This window comes from Convolutriloba macropyga, chromosome 9 (assembly GCF_964194025.1).
Source record: "Convolutriloba macropyga chromosome 9, txConMacr16.3, whole genome shotgun sequence".
Lineage (NCBI taxonomy): Eukaryota > Metazoa > Xenacoelomorpha > Acoela > Convolutidae > Convolutriloba > Convolutriloba macropyga.
In genome coordinates, this window is record NC_134476.1 from 55189905 (window position 1) to 55210555 (window position 20651).

Here is a 20651-nt window from a genome sequence, read left to right on the forward strand (position 1 = left end):
TACACAAAATTTTGTCCTGGCTTTGAAAATTTTAACATTTTGTAGTTTTCAATTTTCACCTCATTACTAGCGTCTAACGGTACCAAAACAAAGAATAATTACAAGGAGTGTGTCATGCACTTCCCTTCGGATTTTTAACAGCCAATATGGAAAGCGCTTAAATTACTGTAAGTAGTTTCAACCGGGAAATTAATTTTCTTAAAATTGAAAATGCTTCCAAAGAATTATGAATTAAAGCTACGTAGGGAAAATTCACCAAAATTTTAATGTTTTTTTTAAAGTGAAGCGATTTAGGACAATTAAGATAAGCCCACCAAACTTTTATTGGAAGAAATTTGCGCAAAGAAAGCATGAAATACTGGATTTCGCATTCTAGTACACATATATAAGTACCAAAAACGGAAGTGTTTTCCACACTTATGACGTAACTTTAAAATTCATAATTCATCTGAATAATTTAATTACCCGTAATTTAGGGCTTATTGATCAGTTTCCCAGACAAGAAAAGAAAGAAGAGTAAAAGACATCAATTAATTGCAGAAAAAACCTCAGCTTTATTCCAAATTAAATTTTTATCTTTAATTGCAAAAAAATCCTTCATTTTTAATCCCTTCCTGTTCGCGCTCCAATATTTCTTTTATTAGTCAATAAAATTGGTGCTAATTTATGAAATCAAGTTTTATTTCGAGCCAATTCGGCTGTTTTTAAATGTTAGTTATTATTTTAATCCTCCCAATTTCTGTGAAATCTAATAACTGCTGCAATTTTGCGGAATGGGCTTCCACAAAAAATTTTTTTCGGTGGAAAGTATTTTCCACTTTTCAACTTTGAGTTTAAAAGTCGAAAACACTGACAGCGACTTCCATTTAAGGTAACGGCTTTTCCTCCTCAAAATTCTAATTACTCTAATTAATTCTAAAACTGAGTAAAATTACTCTGAAAACTTGGTACTTGTAGACGCTAGTAATGCTGAAAATTTTAGTATTCGTTTGTTTGAACACATGCTAGATTTTTTGAGGTAATTGTTGAATCTCCACCTGTGCAACTGCCATCCAAATTGAAAAAACCATCTAAATAAGTTGAGTTTAAAGCATTTTAAAATTGTTTTGTCATCAATTGAAATTCCGAAAAGTTTTCAAAATTTTTTGTGTAGTCACATAATCAGCCTTGTTACTGGTACTTTCGAGGGCACTAACTAGAACCTAGAACGAATTATGTCTATAAAAAAGAAATGAAGATATAAAAATGTTGTAACATTACAAAATCAGGATACGAACCGTGAATTAAACGACAAATTTACCTGAAACCCTGCAAATTCTACTTTTCAAAGCTCTAATAAAATTTTTAATTAAAGTTGTGTTAGTTATATGGTGGCAGCATGCAACACAACCTAATCCGTTGCTAAAAAATAGATACTACGCTCTTCAAAAATCAGTGAATGAATTACCCCAATTTAATTATGCCAAAATATAGAAGTTGTTTTTTATCATGTACTGATTTCACTTCTCTATTGCTTTGTCAAAAATATTGAAATTTGAGACGAATATTAGAAATTTTGTCAAAAAGTGTATTTTTCCAGCTCTGGTCACTCTGGTATGAATGATTAAATACTGCGTAAACCAAGGGCCAATAGTTTTTTACCTCCAGTTTTGATCAAAAGTGTGGTTTCTCAAAAATGCTTTAACTCCGCGGCAATCAGACGGAATCTGCCCGAAACCCTGATTATTCTCAACAATGGTTAGCAGAATTAAACATCCACGTAAATAACACTACCGACCTATGACTAATTTTCAAAAACAAGTCTGCCTTTAAATTTCAATTTTGACGTCGAAAGCAAAAATGTAGACATACCATGAAGCATTTGGAGATAAAAAAACTCTGGGCCTTTCAGAAGAATATTTAAGTTTGCTAAAAATTTTAAATTTTTATTTTTGACCACTCAAAATTTCAATTTTTTGGGCTTCCTGCAGTGACATGGGACTTGCATGCAAAATGTGGCAGTTCATGAAAAGGTAAAAAAGGTTTCTCGTACTAGTTTTTGTTATCTTTATTTTCTATGAGGAGTTGGATATCAAATACAGCATTTTTTCATGCATGTTTTTCTTGCCGAGAAATAACTATTTCTTGCCGAGTTGTTTTCCCAAACTTTTGATGCTTGCTTTTCAATTCCTATATGAAATTAAATTATATTTTGTGCAGCATAACTTGATTTTTTTCATGATACTGAACTGTATGGAAATGATTTTGCTGAAAAAGCGAGTTGTATCAATAAGATCTTTATTTTCGATAATTTCTTCAATGCAACCCTCAAGCTCATGCATTGAGATGGTATATTTGCTTGCGTAAAATGAAACAAGATCTCGGCAACATAACCTAGAGTGATTAACCATGACGTGGAAAGACATGCTAAGTTGTAAAATTTGTGAAGCACCTTTAAACAAGATTTAGCACGAACTCATATGATTAAGCAATACTTATCAAAATTTATCAAAAATTTTCAATATTGTGCGCAAATTCAGCTACTCTTAGTTTATTAAGAAAAAAATGAGCTTACTTTTTGACCTTATAATAATTTTTAAGTTGATCCAAGCTCTTTAGATACATCATCGGAAAAACTCCTACAGAGGCCCCATAGGAAACTAAATATTAAAATTTAAAAAAAAGTGATCACAGTCAAACATTATTAAAAACATTTTTCAATATTCTTTTGATGATGAAAAAATTTCTATAGCAAATACAGAACACAAGGCTCACGGATGTTAGATTTTTTCTAGCATAGTTTTCTAAGCTTCTTTCATCGTTTGCTATTCCGTTAAGAAAAAGATGTGAAGCAAAATGATTAGTATGAAGCAAAAAAATTAATTTTGTTTTAAAACTTAAAAGATCTCGCATGCAGTTTTTTTGGTTGTGTTTATCATTATAATTTTTTTAAGGTTTTTGAGGCTGAAAACTGCGACTGACCGGCTTTTCCCATCAATTTGTATTTGTGTTCACAGGAGAATTTTCGTATTTTTCTTCGAACCAGGTACATCGAACAGCACCTAGAAATGATAAAACTTTTATCAAAATTTGGCAAATTTTTGTCATTAGCTGCCAAGGAATTTTCGTGGTTTATCTTGATAAGATCTTACCAAAATTTTATCAAGATTTCTTATAAAATTTTGATTTTGCAAATTATTGGCTTCAAGTTTTGTTTCAAGTTTTGCAGAAGATGTCAAGATCAGCATGTTTTTTATAAAGTTGTATGTTTCAATTCAATGTGTGCATTTTCTTAAATTAAAGCCTTTCTGGTCTAAGGATTAAGGAAGATTGTAAAGCGGGTTCAGTAAAAGACTCTCTTGGGATGCTCATGAATGTTTCGGTGACATCTTGTTGAAAGTAGAGTTTGACATTTTTCAGAAAGGTTTAAGGCTTTTTCTGTTGATCATTCATAATGAAACATAAATAAACAGAGTAATTTAGAAGTGTGAGGAAAAAAGTCTTCATCTTTTGCAGCAATTTTTTTTAACAAATGTTTTCAAAAACTTCTTTCTTCTCATCGGGAAAACTGTTAGGAGGTTGGCAGAGAACAACCTAATGTAAGTTTTGAATAAGAGAAACTTGACATAGTTTGACAAGAAGCTGTACTTGTTCAACGTATTGTTGGCTAGAGAAATGAAGCCTTGAGGAAGAAGTAGGAACATAAGAATAGGTTATCAAAAATAACCAAATTCGAGAGTTTAATAATAGTTGGTGGAATGATTAGCAAACTTGTATTGCATGTGAGAGATGCTAATTCGAATCTAGTACTGGTGCATTTTCACAGTAGTTGCGACTGCTAAGACCCTCTAAAAAATAGGGTAAAGTTTAATACAAAATTGTTCGAAAGGCAGAACAGACTTTCAGTATTTCTCTATCCCTTTTTATGAGCAAAAGCAACAAAGACCTTTCTCGATTTTCACAAATCCGTAAAACCATTGTTTTGAAAGTTTTAAAACATTCAGATGGCAGTAAGCATAGGTTAAAAATTATTTATAGGTGAAAACTGGGACTTGAAAAAGAATATCATTGATCAAAGTTGGCCATGAAATACGTTCAAGCTCAATCAAACGCAATTTACTAAAATGTATGTCTGTGACCGCAGCTTGAGCAAACTGGCAATGCTTAACGATGCTTGGACTAAGAAAGAACGTTTCCAATCGTTTCTTGACCCCTACAAAAGGACACCTGGGTCTAATGAACTACGAAAGACCGCGAGCCGACTTATGAAAAGACTGGCCGATCAAAACGGTTGATGAGATGGCCGCAAGTGTTTAACTCTCTCAATTAACCCACCAAAAATGATAGCTGTAATAAGGCGCTTCATCAAAATGCAATTTAGGTCTAATAATATATTTTTGACCTCGTCATAAGGTCGACATTTCAACCCAGGGAATTATATTCGGATGAGCAGACTGTCAAAATTCATTGATTTTAGTCCCCAGTTCATACTAGATGGTTAACTTGTCATAACTTGCAGGCTTCTTTCAAATTAACCATTCAAGATATACCGTCGGCCTGCAAATTCCCATTGGTAGTGAGAACTGCGTGGTGTCACTTACAAAGTTAAAGTTCAGTTTAAAAGTTAGAAACTAAATTAATTTCAAGTGGAACTTTGAGGCAAGGAACAAACAAATATGAAAATTACTAATAAGACCGGTTTTGTGAGACTGTGCGCAGCACAGATCGTTACATATGCTGCAACAAAACTTTCCTTTGTTCTGAGAGGAAAATCTTTTTGACTATCAGTTGAGCAAAATTGAAGCAGTTTTTTGATTTTGAGAAACCTTGATTACAATTTTCCTTAACATGAAAATTGAAAAAATGACAACCCTCAATTTGATATGATTTCAACAGATATGAAACCTTATACAATTTCAATTACTTTACAACATATAGCAGCTAAGAAACCTAAAGCAATCAGTTTCCACGCTAGAAGTAGCAAACAAACAAGTAACTGAATTTTCGAATTTTTTTTTCTAATTAAAAATATGCCCAACTGATGAAATCTCTACCAAATGGTTTAGACTCAAGATTCAGTTGAATCTAAACTATTTGGTCTAAACAATATTTTCTCAAAAAATAGTAACTAAATTTAGGCTTTTTTTTATTATTTAAGTTTTTTTGGTTAGAACTCAGTTTAAAATCATTTTATCATTTTCGTTTCGTTTACCCTATATTCTGAGAGTTTTTAAGTTTAATCAATTTAAATCAAACAAAAAATTCTATTCAAAATTTACATTTAAATGAGAAATTGCGTAAAAAGCATGAAATGGAAGTTTATTACATTTTTAGTACTGATATACTGAAGTTTTTGGCAATATAAAATGCCAAAAACTTCAGTATATCAGTACTAAGTCATCTGGGAAGTTATTTTTTTTGACGATCCAAAAAATGTTGAGCAAACTGGATGAAGTACATTTAAGAAGTCAACCGAGAACAAGCTGATAATTTGTGCATTGTTGGCAATGATAAAATTCTTCGTCGTTCTTTCTCAGATGGATTTTTTTGTTTCTCTTGTTATCAATTCCCAGTAAATGGTACTTTGGGCTAATCATAGTCGTATATTTCCCCTAATAACAAGTTGGTTTCACCTTGGTCTTATTGTTGCAGCAATTTAGAAAAAAAAGGCTTTGTCTGTTTTTATTATTTGAAGTTAAAAAATATAATTGACTTCTGTTGTGAAATCATTTAGCTGGACGGCTGATTAAATAAAAGAATTTGAACTGAGCAAGCGTCTTAGTGCAATTAAGTTTGAATTAATGAGGTTGAAAATGAAACTTTTTTTTCGTTTCTTCCTCCAATAAGGTTTTTCCAGTTATATTTTTTCATGTCCCCTAACAAAATTTCTTCGTTATTTTATATCATATTAACAAAAAAATAGAAAGAAAGTTATAGCCAGAAAGAATTGCATTGTACAGCATAAGTTTTTTTTATTAAATTCATCAAAAGATATAAGTTTTTTTCAAAACAATTTTCCTGATTTGATTTTCTTACATTTGTTTAGAGCAAAATTATATGGGCGTTCTCTGCATGTTGTTTTTGTAGCTTCTGTCTCATGGAATTGTCGTCAACGTAATGTTTATGTTCTAATGGCACCTGAAAAATCAAGAACAATCAGTAGAATGTAGAAATGAAGAAAAAAGAATTTTTCCTTTTTTTCTCACCAAGATTTTTTTGTGTTTTTCTTCTCAATTATTTCACATATTTGGCCAATTCTGTGTCAGTCTAATCAGTTGGTTGTTCGATACAAATGAAAAAGGCGTTTTTGATGAGAAGCACAGGTGCCCTTAGAGACCACAGAAGCCACCACAGTGTCCAACAATTGTTTTCTTTTTTTTCGTGAAATGAAATTTTTCGTTCGTTTATGGCTACTGCCAAATGAAACCACTGAAATTGATTATAAGGCAAAGAAGGATTTCATAAATTCATTTATGATTTCAAAAACAAAGGAAAATATGTTTTTTGTTTCTTTCTTTTGAAAAACATATTGTCAAGCTAACTTTTCGATTCTCATCTTCCGTAATGTTTTACTGTTTTGAGTAAATTTGAATAATTTAGACCTGTAAAAAGTGAAAACCTAAGATGGATTCTTAAGAAAGGGAAAGAAGAGCTGACCAAAGTAAAAGAAAGCAGTTTTTTTTTCATTTTTTGTTTTGAAAATTTAATTTTAAAAAGGAATTGTTTTCTTTGCTTGGATGTGAAACAAAATTGTATGATCGAAAGTAATTATAGTTATATAAATTAATGATAATTTTCTGGCCTTTATAATAATTTAATTTAATATCCTACTCAACTACCCATAAAATTTCCTTTTTACTGCTTTACTTCCAACTTTTATTAACAGTTCATTACGACGCAGAGGTATACACAAATCGTCACGGGCAGATATGCCCGATGCGTGTATCTCTTGTTCGTTTTTACTATGTTAATACATTGAAAATGAAACAAAATTGCAGAAAATAGCTATTCTGGCAGAAACTGGCAAAATGGAAATGAATTAGCAACCCTTGTTCGCAAAATTGTCCTAATCTTTGCCGCGAAATACAATTACAAACTTTATAACCTATTTTCCGCACGGCTTGTATCACGCATCTGCTCCATTTATGTATCAGTTTTTTGCACGCAATTTAAATCGATTTCGCATATAATCCGCAGTTAAGCCTAACTTAATTACTACTTATTTAATTAAGCCTAACTTATTACTACTAGTAGTACTTTATTACTACTTTATTACTACTTATTAACACTTATTAGTACTATTTACTACTGCTTTTTAAAATCGGCAAGTCCCACATTGATATACAAAGCCTTTGAGGCGCGAGAAATTTTTTCGGAAAAAAATCTTTTTTTGTGGTTGCATGTATTCAAAGCACTTTAAAGCTTTGAACGCTTCAATTAAATCTTTATTAAAGTGCTTATTGCATGCTCAAAATGCGCGCGAATAATAGATACCTAAATTGAGCGGAAACGTTCTACAAGACTTGTAACCTACTTTTCGTTCCGAATGTTCTTTTGTTTCGCAAAATTGGCGGAACCCCTTTTGCGGAAAGTAAGATACAAAGGATTTCTCCTAATTTCGTCCATTTTATGTATCTAATTTTCGAGCCAATTTTATTAGGGCGGAAATTTTGGGGTATTTCTCTGCGTCGTAATGTTCCCATTTTTCACTTTCATATAAATTTAGTAGTTTTATGTTAAAAATTAAACTAACCTATAAGAGCTAGCAACGATTTTTCTCTTTTTTCTCTACACTGCGTGAACAAAATTGGAATTTTGACTCAAGAAAGAAAGCCGGTCTCGCATATATGCTTTCCTCACTATAAAAAAAGTTTTAAAAATTAATATAATTGTTCTTTTGCCGCCATATCGCACTCTATACGACCCCTTTCAAATGTATCACGATACGTTTTGGGGAAATGAAGAAAAAATGCCAAATGGTCTACTTTATTTTATAATTACAAGAGTAAAACACAAAGGCCTCTAACAAGGTCCCCCTAATTAAGTGACACTGTTCTTTTTGATTCGCCCTGCACGAATTGACTGAGCATAAACATTTTGAACATCTCAACATATAAATTATTCCTTATATTCTTACAATTGAACCATTCGACTTGCACGCTCTTATAAGTTAACAGATTTTTGCATGAAACTTGTTAGTTTTGTAAGATAAACATCCGTTCTCGGTCCGCGTCATTTCAAGCTCAGACAGCTTACTCTATGTTCAATCAAAGCTTTTGCTTTGCGATGAGCAGAAAAACTGTTGATGCATTATATTCACCATAGTTTTCGCGTCTGATGATATTTTTCGTCAAGTCATGCTAAATATTAAATAGGATATTTATTGGAGCAGTACTTTTTGTGTTTTTCTTTTCTGCCCTCTTCAAATAATAAGTCCCTGGAAATGTCAACAGTGTGTTTGAGTTGTCCATAAGGCGACAAACAAAATTCCGTCTGGTTAATAAAATTTGGAACTTAATAGGGAATATTGCTACAGACTTAATCGCACTAGTAGGACCACTAGCTTACTTACCATATGTCTTATACTTACATGGTGATACCCTAATAATTGTCAAAGTACTAATCAATCTCTCTGCTTTGTATCCTTTCAAGCCTTTTTGATGTGAACAAATATTGTAAACAAACAAATAACAGATCAAGGTGTTATTCCTTGGCATAAACAAGACAAACACGGCAACAAAGAGCCATTATTGATTTGCCTCAATCAAGATTCTTTTTTCTCAACCTAATCTACCAAGACAGGTGATAGTTAATAAACGTCCACTTAACCTGGTTAATAACTCCGCTGCCTTTCTTAATTAAACCGCGTCGTTTTTCAGACTTGAAAATTGAGAAGGCAAATTTCAACTAAACTCTCTCGCTCAACGAAATCTGATCACAGACGTTGCTCATTTTCTGTTCACACGTATAACTGAGAAGAACTTCCCTCATATATTTCAGTACTAAAAACCAAAGATCACAAAAGTCCGAATAACCAATTTGACCTCAAAGTAATCAAATTGTTGTTTTTCTTCCCTTTCTAATCACATCAGCATCAAAATCAAAAATAAAAACTCTGCCTTTTAACATAAATTTTTTCTTGCTTATGAATACAAGGATTTATTTCGCAAAAAATTGGTCTTGTTATTTTGAAAAAAATGAAAACTGTTTTGATATGATATAAGTTATTAAAATATTTAGTCTGTATGGGGGTGGGGGGGGGGGAGGGGGGGGGGGGTTGGGGGTGGACTCTTAAGGTAGATGGATAAACAAAACAAACCAATTCCAAACGTCTCTTAAATTGCAACACTTAATCCTTTCTCGCCCGCAATTTACGCCCCAAAAGAGGCAATCCCTAATCAAAAATTAAAAGTAGGAATAATCTTCACTACAATAGCTGATTGTTAATTTCAAGCCCTAAATTTTAAAGATTAAAAAGCTTCTTTTGAAATTGATACTGGCGATTTCTAAGATAAGTTTTCTATCTTTGAACAGCATCCGCAGTGAACATGTTACAATATGTAAGACAGTTGTTTTAACTAAACTTTTTGTTCACTTTACAATACATTTTACCTTCAATTTATTAATATTTTAACATAAACAGGCGGACGGAAGATACACATAATTAAAAATTGATTCTTGAGTTGTTTTGAAGCGGCGAAACAGACGAGCTGAGATATGGCAGCGAGCGACTGTATTCCGTACGAAAGCTGGAACAAACCCACGCTTGTTTTGTGCTACTTGTTTATTTTTGGATTAGTATCAGGTTATCAGACATATTTTTCTTCCTTGTGCCAACTTAACATTTGACTGGCTGGAACTTGTAGCCTAATCCTTTATTTTTGTTCCATTTCCCTATCCGCCTTGTCCAGATTGACTTTAATTTTGTATGAAAATATTTTTGGCGCAGAGATTATTTTATCAACTATCAGAACTTGTTTTAAATATCATACCGAACACCTCCCACTGTGTTTATTACCGTAACATGATTAGTCACCTTACATTTATAATCAGAGCAACAAAATTAAATATCAACAGAGATATCATTGGGCACACATTTTCACTCTACATAACGTAATTGTTACCAACCTTATGTTCATCATTGCTAATTCTTTCTTCGTTGGTTTACTCGACATTTCTCAATTAGTAAAATCAATGCTTTCAAGTTATGTTTTCTTTCTGGAAAACTGGACCAAATTTTATAAAAACCGGCAGCTGATGACGGTTCTACTTCTTTTCAACCCGATTCATTTAGCCCCGCATTTTTTAACCCAATATCAACCCACCCTCTATCAATTAACGCCTATCCTTTCACCCCTCTATCATTTAACTCCGCAAATTAGCAGTCGACATTATAGCCATGCTTTGTATTTAAGCGGACAACTTAGTCCAAAGTTTGGTTGTGATAGTCTCCTAGCAGGTCCCTCGGACCTCTTAGGCAGAGTCCTGGCCTGTGGGGCACGGCCAAGTGATTATCTTTTCTGCTAGCGCCCCCCCCCGCTTAGTTTGGCACCCTTCCATTTATGCATGTTTAAACATACTGTTAAAGCTAAGTAAGTTTATACATCAAGATTTATGAACAATATGCATATATTAAAAACTAGCACAGCTATAGTTTGAAAGTATTACTTATTTCAACAAAAATTTGTTGCATGTATCGTAAGCATCCATAAAAATTTCTGTATTATATCTTTTTTGATGTTATTGGCCACAATAAGGGCCGATTTTTAAAAAAATTAAGGAAACTATTCTGAAAGTGCCGCCAATCTACTTAGACACTAATGTTTCACTGAAATGCAAATATCGTACCTACAATTCTCGAAAACTTAGATTTTAGGGGATGCTAAATTAACGGCTATATAGGGCGGGGGGCGCTAGCAGAAAAGATCCAAATTAATAGGGGTTAAAAGCGGACCGCACTTGCAAATAGAGAGAGTTTGCCTGGAAGTGAAGTGGAGAACTGAAGTAGATTTAAATAACAAGGTTAATTTTCTGCAAACGCTTGTAAGCTAATGTATAATCTTGTAAAATTGTAAAATATCCAAAATGCGCAAGCTCGAGCAGAATCAACATGTTTCTGAAACAATATTTTTCCAATTTTTTCAATAAAGTGTCCCAAAAGGCACTTTTGCTCGAGTATATATACTCGACAATATTTTTTTTCCAAAAACTTGTATTAAGGTCAGGAAATTAAGCGAGCGTGAATAAGTCCGACAAGCTCAAATTTTGATATACAAGTCTGTAGATTTCGCATTCTACAGTGTGCACAATCTAGCGAAAAGTGAAACTGATTCTAATCCTTTGATCTCGCCGCAAGTCTAATGCCGGTGTCTTCGACTCTTTGAGAAATTTTTTGTAGAAAAGATTTATTTTAACTGGGGGTTTTTATTAAATTCTGAAATCGTTTAATTAATAACCAAAACGCAACAATTTTTAAATTGAATTGTTAGTAACCAAAATGTAACCATTGAGATGGCTAAGGATTGATACAAATCCGTGTGAAACACAGCCAAGCGATTCGGGGACTGGGTTCCATTGTTGAATCATAGAAATTTCCTCAGTTGATTAACTATTTTATGCATGCTCCATTGCAAACTTGTAGGGATAAAAAAATTAGAAATGTGTATGATCTGCTTATGGAACCCCGTGAACTAATTTTATGCGTCTTTTTTTCCATTTTGAACATCTTATTGAAATCGCGGTATTTCAAAATGGTGCTGCAATACTGAATTCAAAAGTTTTAAATCAAAATCGTGGTTAGGCTATCAAAATTTGTGGTAATTGCTTTTTTATGACATACATCAGCATTCCAAGTTCAACGCAATACATTGAACCATTTACAGATTCACAACTCCGAATCCTCCACGTTGTCACCGAGTTTTCAATCTCAGCCAGTTGAAGCATTTTTCTAATCTGCAACCAATAGCTCGGTATAATTGTGCTTCCCTTCTCTTCGGAGCACGACTGTGATCAAAAAGCGACTGGACACCTAATTTAAAAAGATAAATTGATTTAATAACCCGGGTTTGCATGTCAATAAATGTGTATTTTTTAACCCTGATCAGGGTCCTAATCAAAGGCGTGGGCAAATAAAAGTTTTTTCTTCAATTTTCGGGTAGCTCTTTGTTTCTCAATTGGAAATTGGACTCACTTTTTCTCTGTTGTAAACAATTTGCTACAGAACTTTAGAAACAGTTGAAATATATGCCAATTGACCCTTTGTTTTGCGAATATATAATAGACTTTTGCGTATCTTTTAATTTTCATTAATTTAGAAACTTTTTTATTCTCCATTTATTCACATGGTCTCGACGAGGTTTACAGCAAACAGGATTAAAAACAGCTACCTGTTGAACACAAAAAATGATGACAGTTAACATTAAATTCATAATTACAAATTTCATGATTTTCAATATGCACCAAATTCAAAAACGTTTTCCAGTTAAACTGTTTTTAGTTCCAAATTACAGCAAAATGAAAAGACATTTTAAAATATTCCAGCTATTTTTGATATTCGCGGAAAACAAACGAGAACACTTAAGCTCTTATTAATTTTAGAGGAAAGAGCTCACTCTTTGAAATGGAAAAAAGGAAACAAGATTATCACAAAGAGGGTCAAAGAAAAGATAAAAAGACGAATACTAACTAGTTTTAGAAGCAATAAAGGAATAAATAATGACAAATTGAAATAAGTGTTTGCCAAATTCTTAATATAAAACAAAGAACGACGCAAACTGAGGCTGTCCTCTACAATTAAAACAAACTTTTTGTTGATTTTCGAACTGGAAGTAAAGAGAATACGTCTATTTCTAATTAACAGAAGATTACTTCTATATGTCAATTCAAGCGGAATAGATATTTGCTGCTTATACTGTATTGAACTGTTCATGTTTACCATTAGGATTCTCAAACTTTAAAACAAGGTTCTGTGGGGTTTTCTTTGTTTCTTACCAGTCTCTTAACTAGACGTCTAGTGCGAGACTGTGCGTAGCACAGAATGTTCCAAAATGTGTCTCAAATTTTTAAACAATTTTTCCTATCCGAGAGGAAAGGCCCTATTTCAATTTTGCGCATCTAAAAATAAAGCATTTTCCGGAACAATTTTGTCTAAGTGTGAAAAAGAATTAATTTTACCAAATAAAAAAACCACAGGCATTGTCTGTTATTTTACGGCATAAAACAGATATTCACAGAGACTCGAAGGTCAACAGGAGCAATCAGCTGCGGGAAAAAAACGTGGCTCATGTAAAAAGCCACAGTAAATTGCAAAACCAAATAGCTAAGATAAAATTCAAGGTAGAAATTTATCCAACCAAATGGCACTAAAATAACAAATGGCTTTCAAATTTATCTGAAAAAATGTTCCTACTTGGAAAGCAATAGAAAGCCAGTTCAGTTCAATGTTAATTCAAGTTACGTTTTTGATCAAAAAGTTTGTCACGTTTTTTTTTCTTATGTTCCAAAAAGTTTTGAAACTTATACAATTTATTTCTATTCAAAGATACTGAATCGTCTTTCATTTCAAAATTTAGGTCACAAATCAATAACAAACCTTGAAACTGAATTTTTGAATAAAGTAGTATTTTTGAAATGCACACGTTTTTTATTTTTGGTTATCAATGAACTCACGTATTAAATCGTATATTTTGAAAGTGGAGAATGTGTGCATTTGAATCGCTGAAACACCAGTTGAGAAGAACAAGGAGGGAGCTGAAGCAGATAGCCAATTCCTTTTTTTTTTATCTCAAAAGACTGTTGCTGTTCCTGAGGATGAGAATTTCTAGTGTTTGATCAATCAAGTTTAATTTGAGTGAAAATCAACAATTATTGAACAAGACGACATAGTTTTAGCTAGAATACTGCAATCACGTAGAATTGTTTTTTCCTTTCACAAAAAAAATTGACCTGATTTTTTCGTTCAATGTGACAAAAATCTTAAGGTAGACCTACAGAAATCATGAGATTAATTCGACAAAGCAGCTGTCAAAATTAAACTAGTTATTTGATTGTAAGAGAGTTGAGAAAAAAAGATCGTTTTCTTCGAGTGTTTGCGTTTTTTTTTGTTTTCATAAGTAGATTATATAAATGGCCCTTTAATTCCATGTTCAATTACACCCCTTAAAGCGAAGAAAATGTACATGTCACCTATTCAAACTTTATTTGCATGACGTTTGCTAAAAAACTGGAGGCAAATGAAATATGTCCATTTAGATATCACTGTAGCATCAAGACATTCAACCAAATATATAATGGAAAAAAGAGAGCTTTTTCTTGTTTTCTCAAAATGCTTTTTTTTCCTGTTCAGATTGTCTTTTCTTTTAAAGCAAACCAATTCCGAGTTTTTTCCGCATTTTCTTATCACTGAAATTGCCAGTCATTTGTAGTCATCTGGAAGTTTCTTTAAGCATCAGAAACAATAATCAGAAAAAGCATAGCAAAGAGACTGTTTTTCCTAAATCTAAAGAAAATTGCTGTTTTGTTGTTCTAGTCTTATTATTTAAAGCCGAAACATTAAGATAACTTCTTCATCAGTATTTTTCACTAAAAATGCTGGTCAACTGGCGACTGAAAGAAAAGCTGAGGTTTGAAGATCACTTGAAGCATCAGGAACAATAAAAAAATTTTACAAATTAAAAATCTAATTTTGTTATTTTTCTGAATTTATCTTTTAATTTTTTCTTCTCTCAAGTATCCCCATAATGGTCAGTTCTGTCCATCTTCAATTGAGTCAAAATATTAATTCAACTCTCGGACATTAATTTCAAGTTTCAGCTCTGGGACATTGATTTCAGCTTCTGCCCTCAGAAAATTACAAGAATGGAATAATTTTCAAGAAAAGGCTTTTGAACTTTCTCTTTTTTAATTCATAACGGATACAATAATATTACTTTGTTTCAGTTTTAAGCAAATTTGTATAATCCAGCATAGCTTTTCGTGATAAAATTAAAACAATTTTATAAAAAGTTCTTTTGATCTAATTTATTTCCACCCCTGCCCCCCTCTCTACCCCCTCTCTCTATACATGCCACACCAGGTTTTTTCTTAAATCAAATTTTACATTTGCTTACGCTTCGTAGAAGAAAGAACGAAACAATATTTTGTAAACCGTAAAAGCCACGTAGCTTTAAAAGGTTACAAAATATTGTTTCGTTTCTTCTTCTATGATTCGTAAAAAAGAAGTAAAATTTGATCAAAAAAATCTTGCTTTGCATGGACATTCTCCCTTTTTTAAAAAAAAAAACATTGGAAGAGTAATTTAATTGGGCCTATTGAATTAAGTTTTCTAACACCACATTCTTGGGATTTTTTTACAATTCAACTGGAAAATATTTTGTCCACCCAATTTTTATTTCGTTGGGTACTATCTTGATGTGTCACGCAGACCTCGCTGGCTCAGCGTACAGTCCTGTTTCTTTTTAATTGTTCACCAAAATTGATTGACCCCACAAAAATCCTCCGTTGTAGGCATGGGGTGGTAATTTTTTAAATTTTTTCTTGGGGAGGCAGAATGATGTAAAAAGTGGCTCATAATTGGTTAGCAGAGGAAAAATAATGTAGGCCAGTTTGTTAACTCTAATGGAACACTCATAAGTCAAAATCTACAAATAATAATAATAATAAAATTATTTCATTTGATCAATCACGGTTACAACCATCTTTCTAATCCCATGGGCAGAAAAATGGAAAACATTTTGTCCGCTGTTTTCAAAAACTTTGCACCCCAACGTAAGCAACCATAATGTAAAATTTTGTTCTATCATGATTCCAAATAATTTGATCTCTCACTGAAAATCCGATAGACACTTTAAGCAAATAGGTCGTGATAAATACTGTAATTGCAACAAATGGTTGTTGAATCGGTTGATTGTTGTGTCAAATTTACTCCATGAGAAAAAATATGTTCAGTTTAACTGGCTTATCCATAAAAAGTGTATATAATACTATAGGAATTACAAAATTATGACATTGTTCTGGTCAGTCTTAAAATTGGGGTATGAGTAAATCAAGACTACAGAGGATAAACTTATCCTGAGCGAAATCTATGATCTCAATATAATCATAATGAAGAGAAACTGCACAAAAAACGTTAAATATTCTGGAGATGCAATGATTCAGAACTAAATTAAGGTTTTGCTCTTGAATTGTGCTAGTTCAGCTCTGCAATGCACTGTGACTGAAGTCCGGGAACAACACTAAACGTGATACGTTTCGGATCTGATTTGAATTTTCCGCCGTTAATTGTTAAGTCATTATCAAGTAAAGACTACTCCATCATTTTTCAAACAAGTAAATTAAACTTATAAACAGCTGGTTAAATGTGTTTGCAACAACACAATATAATAATTCAAATCAGTTAGGTATGAATTTGAAACGATCAATTTTTTTTAAACAAATCGAATTATTAAAATTCATCGGATTTGTTTTCTTCCAAAAAATTTTTTAAAAGCTCCCAGGTTACTATTCAAACAAGTTTTCATGCTATGAGACTAAAAAGTCTTTCATTTTTTCTCATATACTTTCCATTTCTTGCTAACCGAGGCCATTGTGCCAACTTATTAAACTTTTGAACGCATTGACGTAAAATCGAACTCATTCCAAGGTTGATTTGTACCTTTTGTCTAACTTTGAATTGTTTTGTTCGAGCGTTATGAAGACTCAGATACCCGTGAAGGTTTTCAAAATGGCTATGTTACAAACAAATTGTATCATTGACATGTTGGCTGTTATGAGCTCAAATGATAGGATTTTGCCTGTATTAGTGGATTTCTAGCTCTTTCATATTTTTTGTGAAGAAAACATTCTTTTATACACAGTTAATATGTCGAATGAAGCGCTTTTTTAGATAAATTTTGAGAAAGCATTGCCGAAAACGATAATTGTGAAAGTACGCGTGATTTTAAAAGAAGAATGCGCATGTCAGGCGATTTCGATATCTTTTATTGGTAAATTTTATCAAACTTAACAAAGCCATATTTTTCAACTTCTTTTTCAGTTGCTCATCAAAATTAATGTTCCTGGCAATTTGAATACCAAGGTATCTGCAACACTTCTTTGTTTTGAGAACTTCTTTTTTTAAACGAAAACGATGCAAAATCGGAAATTTTAGGTGAGAAAAATGAGTTTGATTTTGTTTGTGGTAAAGGTTAGCTTGTTCATCTCCTTATTTTCTTCTGTTTTCTGCAGGAATTCCTGGATTTTCCATAAACATCACTTTCTATTTCAGAAAAGATAATACTTGTGTCATCTGCGAATTGAAATACTTTTTCAGTTGTTGTTTTCGCGGGATGAAAAATCGTTCACATAGGGAAAAAAATGAGAGGTCCTAAAAATAAAAGAGTTCCCTTTGGCACACTGTGATTTACAATTTGACAATCAGAGAAAGGGATATCAAATTTTATAATTTCTGCGGTTAGCAAGAAATGAAGACGGCCTTTCTGTTACTTCCTGGGAAAAACCATAAAATGCATTTTAATCTCATGCTATGCAAAATGAAATAAAAGTTTTTGCTATATCTACAGAAAATAGCATCAGTCTCTTTCTCTCGGTCCAAGTTAGAAGAAACTCTTCCAAATAGTTACAAATTTGCATCTGGGTCTGACTTTTCTCTGAAATATGAAATGTTTTCTATTAATAATTTTGTTCCTCCTAATGAGGTCGATCATCTGAGTCAGAAGGAGGCGCTCAAAATTTTTGCAAAACTCGGAAATACAGAAGTTCTTAGCATCTTCAGATCCTAGCTTGCCAAAAGTTACTTTGATTGGTTTTTCTGTTTTCTAAAACAACATTGAAACAGGCTGAAAGTAAATATTCGCAAAAATTGATCATTGCTCTGTGCCATTTTCGGTGAAAATATGAAAAAAAAACTTTTTGAAGGTCTTTGTTGCCTGATTTTTGGTTTGCTAATGCTCTTCGGCCTTAGCCTTGTATTCCGGGACAGTAACTATTTGAACACTTTAACTCTTGGAGTATCCCAAATTAGAATCCTACATCGATCAACATGTTTACTATTATATTAATAACATGTATGCATTATTGCCATTGTAGTTACAATTGTGGAAAAAGATATTTATCGTAGAACTTTGTGAAAGTTACATACAATTTGTCTGGTACGGAAAAATTTAAGCTTATAAGCAATATAGGAGCAATGAAGTCAAACATTGGATGACGTCGAAAAAGAATTTAGTGACTTCTTGAATGATATTAGGAAATGAAGGTGTGTGTTAGGGAATATAAATATAAGGAACTTGGTTTGTTGACAGGATAAGACCTAAATTTTCAAAAAGTGCTCTGAAAACTATCAAATCTGAATAGTGAGACCCTCATTAAAGAGATAGTGTAATTGATTATACCAAAAACCTTGACTATAGCTAAACAAAGCGTTTTATCTGTAGAGGGATACAGTGTGGCAACATAGTAAAAACTGTGTGAACAGTGAGTTTCCTGACTTGAAGACATGTTCATTTCATCAGAGCTTTTTTCAAACAAAGTTCCCGGAGTGCATCGTCAGAGCGATTCAGTACTGGACCAGAATATAAATCACAATGATTTTTAGACGGGCCATTACTATGTTCAGGTCCGAGATTTCACTGTTTAGTATGATTTTAGTGACAACACGTCTTATAACACTCTTTTGACACAGTTGAAAAACACTTAACATGTCTTCAAGTTTCTGTGTTCCGATATTTCCAGTATGATTCCACTTTTTACGATAAAAACGCTTTTGCATTTTTTTGAACCGTGTGGAAATTGACACTTGTTCCCGAGAGTAACGAAAAGGGTGGAGTGATCTCGTAAAATTTTCCAATTTTGTTGATATCCCTGCGGTTATATTAGATTGCCGCAGTTGATATCATCATTTTAATCATCATTTTTTCAAAATGTCAAATTATCTTTTTCAATAATGTCAAGGACGCGAGTTTTCTGACGTTTTCTTCTTTAATTTTTGACTATGTGAGGTCCAACGAGTAAACAATGTGACCATGAAGCATTGTTGTGGTGCTTTGTTTTGCAAATTGTATTAAGTCTGAGTTGACACAATAAATCATTGTTCGAATCTCATCAGTCGAGACAGATTTTTGAGGGTCGGGGTACATGTTCAGCTGTATCTGCCCACGAGAGGACATTTTGAGGCTTTTTATGCGGTGTATAGGGCAGTACAGTACAGTACAGATAGATAGATGGCTATGATAGGAGAGGAGACGGATTAAAAATGGAAAATTGGGAAAAATTAGAGAGGTGATAATTTAATCAACACATTAGGGGTGAGGACGTGTGTTGATTCCTTCCTTTTCCTGCTCACCAGCTCCTTGTTTGCAATTTCTCCTCATTTTGTGACGTGGACCACTTGATTTTCTTTCCCAACCAACACTACTCACACTTGATAATTCCTTGGTCTGTTCATTTTACAGCCCATTGAGTGTACAGTGTAGTTGCCCGTTCTGCCTCATCTCCGACCTAACCCACCCGTGTTTCATGCAGTGTAGGGATAAACAGTGCCCATTCTATGTTCCCTTTTAATCTAAACTTGTTCCCACACATTCATACTCTCTTTCATAATCTGAGCAGGAATAAAGAGAGGGGGATCTTGTCTCCAATTCCAAAGCAGGGTCACTAAGGCGTCAACCCTTTGATCTCAAGACCCTTCCACTATTCGTATAATTTTTAATTAAACAATATTTATTATTTGCGGCCTTGTTTTTTATCAAACCAAGGCTAACGATTTTACTTTTACGGACAAACACTAACACTCCCTAAGGAATTGATTTTTTAAAAAAAAAACATTTGCTTCATAATATTTGAATTCAAGTTGACGGAAAAAACGATTAATTAGCTTAAAAAGTGACAAATATCATAACGTACAATACGATCAAATGGTTGTGATTTTTCTTTCATTGCGCCAAATGTCTAAATTGTACGCCACATCTGAAGAAATTTAGACTATTTGCGACCAAACTGTCAAAACTTTGCTCGTCTAACAAATTGGCGTATGTCTCATATCTCAGATTACAAGTAAATTCGATAGTTTAGTTCCACTTTTTTTATGTTAGTTACTTATAGACGGTTATATCGAAAGTGTTCAACGCTTTGAGAATAGATAGTGTCTAGCAGATTTTCTTGAGCGTCGTTTGAACGAAAAAAAAAACAGATCACTAAAAACTAGATGACTCAAAACTTCATATCTTTCTTATATTATCAAAATCATCTCCAGACTAAATCTGTTTAGCTTCCCAAATGATACCTTTGACCCCTTACCTCCTTAATGATTGTACTTTTGTAATTGCAACAATTGCATCTCTTTTGAGATGAGAGATTATAATAAGTATGTTGCCACATAAGTTTCAATAATTTATGAGAATATTACAAAAGGAATATTTTGTGTTAACTAGATTTACAATCAATTTATATTTAGGAAAACTGCTGCGGCAGAATTTTTTATTAAAAAAACAAACCAAAGACGTAAGGAAAATAAACAACTTTTTTTAAATTGTCCTTAATCTACTTTGTTTTCTCTACTTGACGACCAAACATTGTAAGTAAATTGAATATTGCGTTACTGTTTTTTTCAAGACGGTATTACAAACAGATTCCAAAAAACTCTGACTAGGTTAAACTTAAAATAGGCAGTTTTACCT